The sequence below is a fragment of the Triticum dicoccoides genome, chromosome 2B (genome assembly GCF_002162155.2).
Source record: "Triticum dicoccoides isolate Atlit2015 ecotype Zavitan chromosome 2B, WEW_v2.0, whole genome shotgun sequence".
Classification (NCBI taxonomy): Eukaryota; Viridiplantae; Streptophyta; class Magnoliopsida; order Poales; family Poaceae; genus Triticum; species Triticum dicoccoides.
Window position 1 is genome coordinate 73,256,939 of NC_041383.1, and position 12,440 is coordinate 73,269,378.

Consider the following 12,440-nt stretch of genomic DNA (forward strand, 5'->3'; position numbering starts at 1 on the left):
CGCGGCGCCACTAGGAACCACCAAGGCCAGCGCACCACCCGCCCCTACTTGCCAGAGAGGAGCAGCTGGCCAAAAGACCAGAGCCCGCCTACGAAGCTGCGCGGCTGCCACCCGCGAGAGCCCCTGCTCGGAAGCCGCCACGCCAGAGAAGAACAGCTGGGGAAGAAGCCCAGCTGGCCGCCGGCGGAGCAGCCGGCCCGCCTAGATCCGCTGCGCCATGAAAAAGGGTATCAAGCCTCCCCCACCCCGTGCTCCCGCGGCCAGACGAGAAGAAGACGACCCCGCCGCCGCCTTCCGCCGCCCGGGCTTAGCCCGGCGGCCTCCTCCGGCGACGGCGAGGGGAGGGCGTGGGGCGGGAGGGCGGCCCGGCGGCGCGGTCGGGGAGTCCGCCCGTGTCGCCTCGGATGAGACGACGCGCGGCGTTTTTCCTCTTGTGCGTAGAGCCCAAGATGCCAAAGTTCATTCACCGACCAATGCCCCCGAATTCACAAATGTTCAGTTATGAAACTTGGAAAACTGGCCACATTCATCCAACAATTCATAAATCTTCCAATTCATTCATTCATACTACATACATACACATTCTGACTAGGATCATACACACATGATCTGAGCAAAAATGACCAACAAAGAAAACAAAACCGAGCAGCAGAGACGTCCAGAAAATTTGTAGAGCAGCAAGATCGGCTGTGGTTGTCGATACGGGAGGCAGCATCACCGGGAAACGAGGTAACAACGGACGGAAGCATAGCAGAGCAGCAGTGCCTGCTGTTTGATGTCATTCTGCTAGGGGCGGCAAGGAAGGAGCTGGCCATCAGCGGGGAATGACGCATGTGAGGATTGGCTGCAGCAGAGGCGGCGGCGAGGTTGGTGTTAGAATAAAACCCTAATGCAAGATCATAGACGACAAATCGAGGCACGATATTTGTTAACGAAATTCACCGATATGGTGACATCCTCGGGGCATATGACTATAGGTGTTCCTCCCCAAGATACTGCAACACCGGCCGTCCGGGTGCCGGCACAAGCCGTCGGCTCTCCCGCGTACCTCTTCCTATTAAGTCGTCATGGGTTACAAGGTGTGGTGCCCCTCCGTATATAAGAGGCCTAGGATGCAAGTGTCTGACTCCTACATAACTCGTACCTAACCACATCAATTACAACTCCAAGTCCACGTAACCCCTTGCCTTGCGCACATAGTATATTCGACACAAATATAATAAACTCCACCTTGACGAATATTCTCCACCACCTAGAAGTCCTTCATGCTCGAACCTCCATGTACTCCGGACTTGGGTTGTCTTCTTTGTAGCTTACTGAGAGCTACCCGACGGGTCAGAACCGCCGCCACCGCGAGACTCCACTGCTACACCTGCAGCTCCACTTTACATGGCTCCACCTGCAATAGTGCTCCCTTGCAACTTGTAAAGATGTGAAGCCGTCCTCTCTCCTATCATCACGATCACCCCATCTTCCATGATTTTCATGGTCTTCTTATCCCGTCACAACGGAATTCCATACCACCAACATGAAGAACACCAAGCGAAATTAGATTCCTTCTTAGCCCTAACACATGCCTGACTCCCCGAAGCATTCGCTCAACTCCGTCAAACATCTTAATTTTGATGTCACCTACTCCAGCAACACGATAACCTGTGTCATCGCCCATATAGGCTAAACTAAACTCACCAGACTTGTACGAAGAGAACCACTCCCTGTTGGGCGTCGCATGAAAAGAGCAAGCTGAATCGAACATCCACGCTTCAGTTTTTATTGACCGTCTGTTTGATACTACGAGAACATCACTATCACTGTCCGAGCCATCACCATGAGCAGCCGCATTAGCACTTGCCCCACCCTTCAGTTCTGGGCACTTCCTCTTTACATGTCCCCAGTCCTTGCATCTGTAGCGCTGCACCTTTTTCTTCTTTTTCTTCTCCGCCTTTTGTCCCTTCCTAAGCTGGTAACCTTTAACTGCCAAGCCCAAACCTTGAGTAATCTCCTCTGTAGCATTCTTTTGCTTCCACAACTCATGTCCAAACAACACTGCAGTGACTTCCTCATTATTGACGGTTGTCTTTTCATGTGTCGATGTAATGACCAAATGCTCATAGGACGGTGGCAACGAAATAAGAAGTAGTGCCTTATCCTCATCATCAATCTTCACATCCAGACGCGCTAGATCTGTAACCAGCTGATTAAAGGCATTCACATGCTCCACAAGATCCGACCCCTTCTGCATCTTCAGTCCATAGAACTTTTGCTTCAAATACAGCTTATTGGTCGCTGACTTGGACATATAACGATTTGCCAACTTATCCCAAATTCCCTTAAAAGTATCTTCGTCCATGACATGATACATGACCTGATGGGCAAGACAAAGCCACGCTGCAGTTCACGATCTACCAAGAAATCTGACTTGCACAACCTTTTTGCCCGCCCTTGAGAAAATCACCGTGAAGCCTTGCCGACGCGCAGATGAACTTGCTCTCCGCCAAAACTGCAGAAACCAACTGCTCCACCTTTTCCCGAAACTGCAGACTGGTTTTTGTGCCTGTTCGTCTCGACGTTCCCAGCCTTTTATTACCGCTGGTAGACCCGGCCCTTTTTCCCCTCGCCTGACACGGAAAACGAATTTCAAAGCCTCACAGACACGGCCTGCACAAATCTCCTGACTCAAGTCTAATTCTTACCCAAAAACTGGGCCCAATGCATTGCATACCAAACTAAACAACTGCACCAGCACCTACGCTAGCTTTCCTTTGTTTAATTAGAAACCGCCATGCAATCGCTGCCAATCTTGTAGACTCCTCCACCAACACGCGTTAGCGCATGCGGCCAACGGAGACTTGCTGCCGAAACACGCCTGTCTCGCGTACGCAGCCCCGCGCCGTGACCTTCCTTTCCTCTGTCCGTGTACCTCAGGAAAAATCCTCTGCTGATCCCGATGAACAACTTCGCCTAGTCTCTGATCTTGATCTTCGCCAGCTATCTGTACTGCCCTGCCGTGCATACTCACCGACGCCAACCCTGCCGTAACAGTCGTCACCTCGCGCATCGTCCGTGCACGAGCCATGCGATACGCTGGCCATCCACGTCGCCGACACAATCCGTCCGCAGTGCCGCGCCGTCGCCCCTGTACAACACCGAGCGCATCATCTCGATGCTCTCACACTCCGACCTATCCGGTTGTCCCCAACGTCTGGCCGCCGGTCTGATCGTGAACCGAATCCATCGCCTCCGCAACGTCTTCAACAATCACTACGCTGGTCTGATCGACACGTCTAGCCGATCCTTACCGACCGCAACCCATCGAACGGTTCAAGCCTTCCGCCTGAAGTGTCCGACACCACCGACCGCATCCGCGATCGCCGCCATGCTCCACCTTGCACCAATCGAACGTTCCCTAGCACCCGTCGAGCATGATCCTCGTACCTCCGGATGATCTTTCGCATAGCCTTCTCGCAACCTTGCTCATGATACCACCTGTCAACACCGGCCGTCCGGGCACCGGCACAAGCCGTCGGCTCCCCCGCGTACCTGTTGTTATCAAGTAGTCATGGGTTACAACGTGTAGTGCCCCTAAGAGGCCTAGGGTACAAGTGTCCGACTCCTACACAGCTCGTACCTAACCACACCAATTACAACTTCAAGTCCATGTGACCCCTTGGGCACATAGTATATTCGACACAAATATAACAGTTGGGGCAGCGCAGATCGACCTTGGGGGTGGCGGGGAGAGCAGGAGGTTGGGAGGTGGCAGACGATGGTGCCCAGAGGTCGGAGAGGCGGATGCGTTCGGATCCAGCCGCCATGGATGCCAACGCGGAGATCCGGGGTGGCAGCATGATCGATGGAGAGCAGCTTGGAGGTCAAGGAGGAGTCGAAGCAGCCGTGTCCCTACCTGAAGGCGGCGAAGGGGGCGGCGCAGGTGGAGGGGCCGATACATTCGACATGTGTGGGACCCCTCACAGTGTAATTTTATAATCGATTCGTAATCTACGGTGGGTAGCTGAACCTGCGACCTTCGCGTTATTAGCATGACGCTCTAACCAGGTGAGCTAATATGCCAATTTATTTTTTCTGAAGTTCTCTTCCTTTTATATCCAGTGAAGTGTGAAGAGGCTTGCAACTCGTTCTTCCATAAAAGGAGGCGTGCACCTCACTTTATGGTCCTCACAGCAAACAGACTAAAGATCAAAACTCATCATACCGGTTCTCATAGACACAGCTCAAACATGCTTGGATTCCGAGCTCAACTCCGGTCGGGAAACCTAGGAATAAGTAGTTGAAGAGTACAAGCCAATAGCTAGGGCGCCAAAGTGTTTCAGACGGGCATGACTAGAGGCAAGTCGGCCGTAACCATTATGCCAAGCCTGAATATAAACAGCAGAGAGGCAAGTGGAGAAGATCGGGATGCAGTCAGCGGACAACTTTTTTCCGCTGTAAGGAATTGTGTGAGAGAGAGTGTGTGTGCCTAAAAACAATGAGTAACTTACTTAATAATCAAAGCCCTAAGAAGTAATGTTTGGCTTTATCGCAAATGAAGAAACAACATTTGACTCGGGGAAGACATTGTCCCAAGTAAATATAAGTCTTTTTAGAGATTCCAATATGAACTACACATGGAGCAAAATAAGTGAATCTACACTCTAAAATATGTCAACACATGTCCGTATGTAGTCTATATTAAAATCTAAAAAAAAAGACTTGAATTTAGGAACGGAGGGAGTAGATGTCATGAGTGCAGCCTTTTGGTGCTCGAGTTCCATGAAGTTTATTTAAAAAGGAAACTAAAAATCACATTTTTAAAGTTCTCATGAGAAAATACATTGACACCCGAGCTATACAAAAATCACAAATTGCGATTTTTGGACCAGTGGACAGTAGTACAGATACATTTATTTGTGAGTGTGTAAATTTATCAGAATCTTTTGAAACTTTGAAATACAATTTTTCATTATTTATACCAACTAAATTTGTTGCACAAACCCTGTCCAATCGATTTTGTGATGTAGTTGGTTATCACGTCTGTCTAACACACTGAAGGTCTCAGGTAGCTATCACGACTAGACAACGCAAGGGCACCCAGGCTAGGGTTTCCTCTGCCTCCCGCCACACAGCCGCCGGCCTACCTTGTCTTCTATGGTCTTAGGGTCATGGAGATGCGGCGGATTCCGATCTTTGCCGGTGGGAGGGCTCTGTTTTTAGGTTAATTTTTGAGTTTAGGTAGGGTTTGTGTCCTGTTCAAGAAGGCGAGATGGTGGCGACTTTCTGAAGATGGAAGAAGGTTCTTCCCGCCCAGCCCCTATCCCGGTGATGCTACTAGTGTCATCGTTGGGCATGTGGAAGTTTGTCTCCGGCGGATCTCGCAAGATTCGGTCGGCGTTTGTCTTTGGTGGATCCGCTTGGATCCAGTCTTTGTTCATCTTTGTTTGTGTGTCTACAAATTGGATCTTTCCGATCTACACTTCTCTTCATCGTCCAGGTTTGCTGTTCTGGTCCGCTGGTCCTCTGGGGTCTTAGCAGGACGACTTCCCGGCTGTCTACTACAACAGGGTTTGCCCGGCTCCGATGATGGAGGGGCGATGATGGCGGCGCGCCTTCGGCTCGCTCCCAGTGCTTGTAGTCGTTGCTAGGTGGTCTACAAACCTGTATGTATTTTTCCTTCTAGTGTTCTTTATACTACCTTGACGGTTGATGAATAGATCAGAAGTTTTCTTCGAAAAAAAGGTCTTCGGTTCAATCCCGGGAGAAGCCATATTGTCTTTACTAATTTTGTGCACATTACTAAAGATAAATGAAATAAGAAGAAAAAAGACACCCCGAAATACAAAAAAATTTATGTCCCATGCAGGTCTCGAACCTGCAACCTTCTAACTATATGAGCTAATAGGCCATTACATTTTTTTGTGATAGCTTCTCTAATATTCCCTCCGTCTCGAATTACTTGTCACAGTAATGAATATGTCTTTATTTCTGCGACAAGAAATTCGGAACGGAGGCAATACTTCTTTGTGAAGATAGAGGATGAGCGACCCGGCTACCAGAAGAAACAAAGTGATATATTGCACATTTAAACAGCATCTGCCCTTTCACTAAAACTTAACCCACAAACTTTAACACTTTAAATCCAATGGTACAAAAAAAAATGTGCACGTGGTTCTTTTCTTGAAACTCAACTCTCTCAAAAAAATCTTTGTGAATTCATCCATCATTTTGTTTACATTTTCCATTCAAACTTGATATTTGCACAACATATTACTTCAAAACTTCATAATTCCAGAGCACAGATTTCAAAAACATTTTAAATTAAATGTATTTAAATGTAAGTATTCAAATTCAAACACACCATAGGGTTCCAAAGAAGTGATAATTCAAATAAAACACGATAAAGCATAAAAATAAAGTGTTATGAAGTTGCACTGATTTAAACATTCAAATCCAAGCACACCATAGGACCACGGTACACGTCATCAATGGACTAACACCGATTTCTCCCACTGCATTCCTTCTCAATGTGAACCAAAGATCATGCTTCTCAATAGCTTGTGCAATGGTGTTGAAAATAACTCGGTGCAGGTGTAATCGCCGCCTAAAATCTTCTCTGTATAATTTAGATATGACACAAAATAATCTTTGAAAATCTTGTCATGACGACCCTGTACCCTATCTCGATGAATGTGAATGTGGCCGAACTGAGAACCACGTCTATTTTTCCTCCCTTCTTTCTCTTGAACTAGATCATTGATGACGCGCGTTGCTGCGCCCGTCTATTTTGACTTAAAGAGTTGTTAGGGATATAAAGTAACCTGTATACATTTCTTTGCAATGCTTTTAAATATTGTGTTTGTCTTTCCATTTTTCAGATATAATGGTATGTAAATAAAGAGAGAAATCAAGAATATTATGGTATGTAATTCAAGAGAAATCCAGTCCGATTGATCTGCAAAAAATTTCTCCCTCTGTAAACTAATATAATTGTTTAGATCACTACTTTAGTTATCTAAACACTCTTATATTAGTTTACAGAGGGAGTAGTATTTTGAGTTCTCTCCTTAGGTCTAATGTTTGAGCGCACGAGAGATAAATTATGATTGACATGGATCATGACCACTTTTGCCTCCTAAAAAGACTCCCGCAAAGGCTCACATCATAATAATTAAAAAAGATATTGAGGAAAGACATGAGGAATATTGAGAGAGAGAGAAATAGGCAGTACAAATATTTCAGAACTTTTGTGCAATATTTATCATCTAAAAAATCTCAATGCGTTCTGCCAGTAATACAAGCATACATTGTGGTCTAAGGGACACATATTCTTGCATCGCGTCAGGATAGATAACTGAATGTGTACTTGCTCAAATTTGAGGTTGAATTCCATCTGATCTACAATAATAATAATAATAATAATAATAATAATAATAATAATAATAATAATAATAATAATAATAATAATAATAATAATAATAATAATAATAATAATAATAATAATAATAATAATAATAATAATAATAATCTAAAACTCAATATCAAATGCGAGTGGGTTGTTGTGAAACAATGGCTCAAGTTGTGTTACATCTTAACCAACTTACTATTGGTTACATTGAAGTACGAACAAAATACTTGTTAGTAAGGCAAATCAATTGAGGAAATAACTACATAAGTAGTGTCCCAAGGAGAAGTGCACAACAGTTATAATTGCTCCGTAAATAACATGGTGTATGTTGATGAAAGAAACAATGATAACAACATTACCTACAGAACATTTTTGCTAGTATCCGTAAGTGAACACCGTGTGTTCCACGAATCTCACCTTGTTTTGTGTGCAGGTCTTGAGGGCATTGTTAAGTAATAAACTAATTAAGATGGAGACTGCAGGTCTGAATATGTTACTCATTAATTAGACTTGCTAGCTAGCTAGTAGATAGCTATTAGACTATCCATAATGGAAGTAACATAGATGGTAAAATCATGCATCTCTAGACAAAACAGATAATGTGACGAGTAATTAGTGAGGAAAGAGAGGCGTGTGGTAACATAGCTAGTTACCGTAACATCACACATATCAAGACAAGATGAGTCTACAACCTAATAAATAAAATGTTGCATGACACCACATATATGTTACTCTCCACTATAGAAGTAGTTAGGCTGGTCATAGCGGGGAGTATCATATACTAGTATCATGCATATAATACTAGTGTATGATACTCCCTCCGTTTCAGTTTATAAGTCCTACGCGTATACATAGGTTGCCAATTTAATCACCCTAATATAAACTATATGACACAAAAATTATACTGCTTGAAAATAAAACATCTGAAGTTTATATTGATATATTTTTTGTAATATATGACTTGTATTAGGTTGGTCAAATTGACAACCTAGGAGTACGCCCACGCCCTGTAAACTGAGAGACAGGGAGTACATCCATAGTGAATATTATCATAGATTAGTATCATAGATGATCTCATTTATTGCCATGCATGACACATAGTAGCATCACATTTATTATGTTACGATATCTACCTATGTTACTATAACCATCTTTCTCTTCTTTGATCCCCTGCCACATAAGCATGTTTGCGGGTCTCAAGTGTATGATACTACTTGTGTTACCCTCACTATGGCCAGCTACTAACATATGCATGTTACTAGTCTAAGTTACTACCCATTGTGACTAGTCTTAAAAGAATTGGGAATCAATCTGAGGTCCTAGTGAAGAAACTTATTGATCTCATTAGTTAGCCGTTCGATGCAGCCTTGATTCACACGTTGGAGGTAGAGCTGGCCGCTAACATGTCTATCATCTCATGGGATTTCAATCTTCTCCGTTAGTATATTTTGTTGAGTCATATTTTGCAACTAGAACAGTAAAAAGTAGTCTAGCAGGAACCCAGACTACAACTTACTTTAATCACAACCGAAACTAGGGGAGTAAATGAGGAAGGATGCCTGACCTTTGTTTGAAGACGACCATTCTAGAATGCATGTCAGCTTGAGATTCATTGTTCTCCCTCCTTCCATCTATGTAGGGCCTAATGCGTTTTTCAAGACCGCCTTTGACTATTGATAAGATCAATAATATGAGATGTATAATGTAAAAATTGTATCATTGGAAGCTCCTTTCAAATACAAATTTGACGGTACTCTTTGTGTAACTTGCATGTCATATACTATCGCTCTAACATTTGGTAAAGGTTAGCCTCGAAAAACGCATTAGGCCATATATAGATGGAAGGAGAGAGTACTACAACTTACTGTCTATGAGAAAGTCAAAATAAATGGAGTTAGTAATGAAGTGAGGCTCAACTTACTGTCGATGAGAAAGTCAATACTCCATTGGCGTTGCCCATTGCTTTGGTCACAGTATCCGGTGGTGATATTCCTGCCGTAGTGCTTGAAAAAGAAATTGCTAAATTGGTTCGAACTGAGACTCAATGAAAGTGGGAGGCTCTTCCTCATGGCAAAAATACATTCTTGGTGTCATTCTCCTCCTTCGAGGATCCGCATCGAATGGCAGACCTAGAGGTTCGGGTCAAGTCGCACAATGTTGAGATTTCCTTCAAAGAATGGAAGGTGGAAGATGTCCCATCTTATGTTTCTCTCGAAACTGTTTGGGTACATGTTTTTGGAGTCCCCCACTCACTGCGGCATTTTCTTGGACTATAGGCTGTTGGGTCGGTCATCGGAGCCACTCAAGACGTCGATCTTCACGCCTTGTGTCATCATGGTATTGTTCGCATTCAGGTTGCGGTGTGCTCTATGTGTATTTTCTCCTTTGATAATATATTGAAGGGGGAAGAGCGGTACTATACACACGACGGTGTGCGGCCGATGTTTGCACGATGCTACTGATCTGACCGTGCATGCGTGGCACAAAGTGGAGGCTAGTCACTGGATCAAAGCATCGTCCAACGTTCGACTAGGCGGTATCGGCTGCTCAGTAGTTCCGAAAGGGGAATCGACATCGGCTGAGGCGTTTGTCATGTTGGGTGGATATAGCTTTCGCTATCAAGTTGAAAAACAAGACTACGTACCAGATGCGGATTTTATTCCTCTTATGTGGAAACACCATGATGATATTCCGGACAGAGGCCATGACCATGATACCGAAGAAAAGGATGACGACGCTAATAAAAAAACAAAGAATGAAAGCTCGGGGGTTGTGAATCCTTCTCCAAACTCAGGTTCTGAGAACTAGGCTGTAGCCTAGTGGCAAGGGAGCGCAGTGGCGTCTCCAGCAACCAGGGTTCGAGCCACATCGGGGATGAATTTCTGGTTTCTAACAAGGGATGCTTCTCCTATATCAATAAACCATGGGTGCTAGTGCCCATGAGTTTCATCTTTTCTCAAGCTCAGGTTCTACTGCTCCGGTTCCTATGCAAACTACATCACTTGCCGTGTCTTTGTCCGAGCTGCCACACTCTGCACCGCCTCCGTCGGGATCTTCAGCGGCTCCGGCGGTTCATGCACATCTGCGACAACTTTGGCAGCAGTGAGCTCCTGCTGTCCTCCTAGGCGACCGGGCCGTGGATTCTACTGACTTGGACGTACTACTAGAAAAAAGGCCTAATGTGAGGCACATTAGTCCCGGTTTGTGGAAAACCTTTAGTACCGGTTCGTGGAGAACCATTAGTACCGGTTCGTGCCACGAACCGGTACTAAAGAGGCAGTTGCAAGCTGTGGTCAGGCTTGGGCCCCACCAGCACCATTAGTACCAGTTCCTGCCACAAACCAGTACTAGAGGTTTCTAGATGATTCATTCTGCAGTTGTTTTTTAGTCCCACCTCACTTCGCTAACAGAGTTTTACCACCTTAAATATGTTACTTCTCAAACTATCACAACCACTTGGTCTTCATTGAACTCTATGTGTCGGATCTGTGGCTACAATAGGAGTCTTCGCCGGTTCTTAAATTGGGGTAGATTCCTATTGACAATTTAGATTCTATACAAAAAGATCATTGATGATCAATGTATGTTTTATGTATTTCTCTGTAGCAGTAGCGCATTTTGGCTGAAAGGCGGTACTGACCAATGTATTTTATCACCCGCATAGCATGCGCAAAAAAGTAGAGAGGGTTACGGCAAAAACTGGATGCACTTCGTGTACAAACTGGACAATCTCTTAGGAAGTATCAGGGTTTCGGACGAAAACTCATCTGTTACACCGACTATTCAATATTTTAATAACTTAGTACAACTCCAGACTTTTTTTGCGTTCAGATGCAAAATTCAAATCCACGTCATCAACCTTCAACCCGTTCTGACATAATTTGCTATTTTTGATGCATTTACTGATTTATTTTCAGAGCTAAATCACCGTGAAAGTAAAAGCACCAGAAAATGAACTCTGAAAAGGTTGAAACTTGGCAAGGTATTATCATTTCACCCGCATAGCATGTGCAAAAAAGTAGAGAGAGTTACGGCAAAAACTGGATGCACTTCGTGTACAAACTGGACAATCTCTTAGGAAGTATCAGGGTTTCGGACAAAAAATCATCTGATACACCAGCTATTCAATATTTTAATAACTTAATACAACTTCGGACTTTTTTTGCGTTCAGATGTAGAATTCAAATCCACGTCATCAACTTTGAACCCTTTCTGACATAATTTGCTATTTTTGATGCATTTACTGATTTGTTTTCAAAGCTAAATCACCGTGAAAGTGAAAAGCACCAGCAAATGAGCTGAAAAATCACTACAAATATGAATATAATGATAAACACACTAATATTAAATATAAGAAACTCTAAATACAGCAAAAAACTAATCACAAAAAATAGAAGAAACTATATGAAAAAAGTTATTTCCGCGCTGCCCAGTGGGCCTGCATGACCTTGGGCTTGCATATGCAGGCCCAACAGGCTCACAGGGCAGCGCGACAAAGTTAGGCCCAGAGGCCTGCATTATATAGGAGCTCGAAGGAGCAGCCGCGACTGGGTTTATAAACCAGTGCGGCTGCCCTTCGCTCGGCGAGGTGGGACTAAACAGTGAGCATCGCGGAACAAGAGCGCACCCCCTTTAGTACCGGTTCGTGGCCCAAACCGGTACTAAAGGGGGGAGGTCTTTAGTACCAGCTGGAGCCACGAACTGGTACTAAAGGGGGTCCCTTCCCGCTGATTCGCCTGGCCAAGTTTAACCTTTAGTACCGGTTCCTATCTTCAACCGGTACTATAGGTCTCCCATATATAACCAGCACTTACGAAAATATTCAGTTATCATCTCCATCTTCGTATAGTATAGCAAGGCAGACTGACAAGAATGTAGGGCCACAGATGATAAACTAGCATCCTATACTAAGCATTTAGGATTGCGGGTAAGGTATCAACAGATGTAGCAACAATGTCAGGCTATGCATCAGAATTGGATTAACGGAAAGCAGTAACATGCTACACTACTCTAATGCAAGCAGTATAGAGGAGAATAGGCG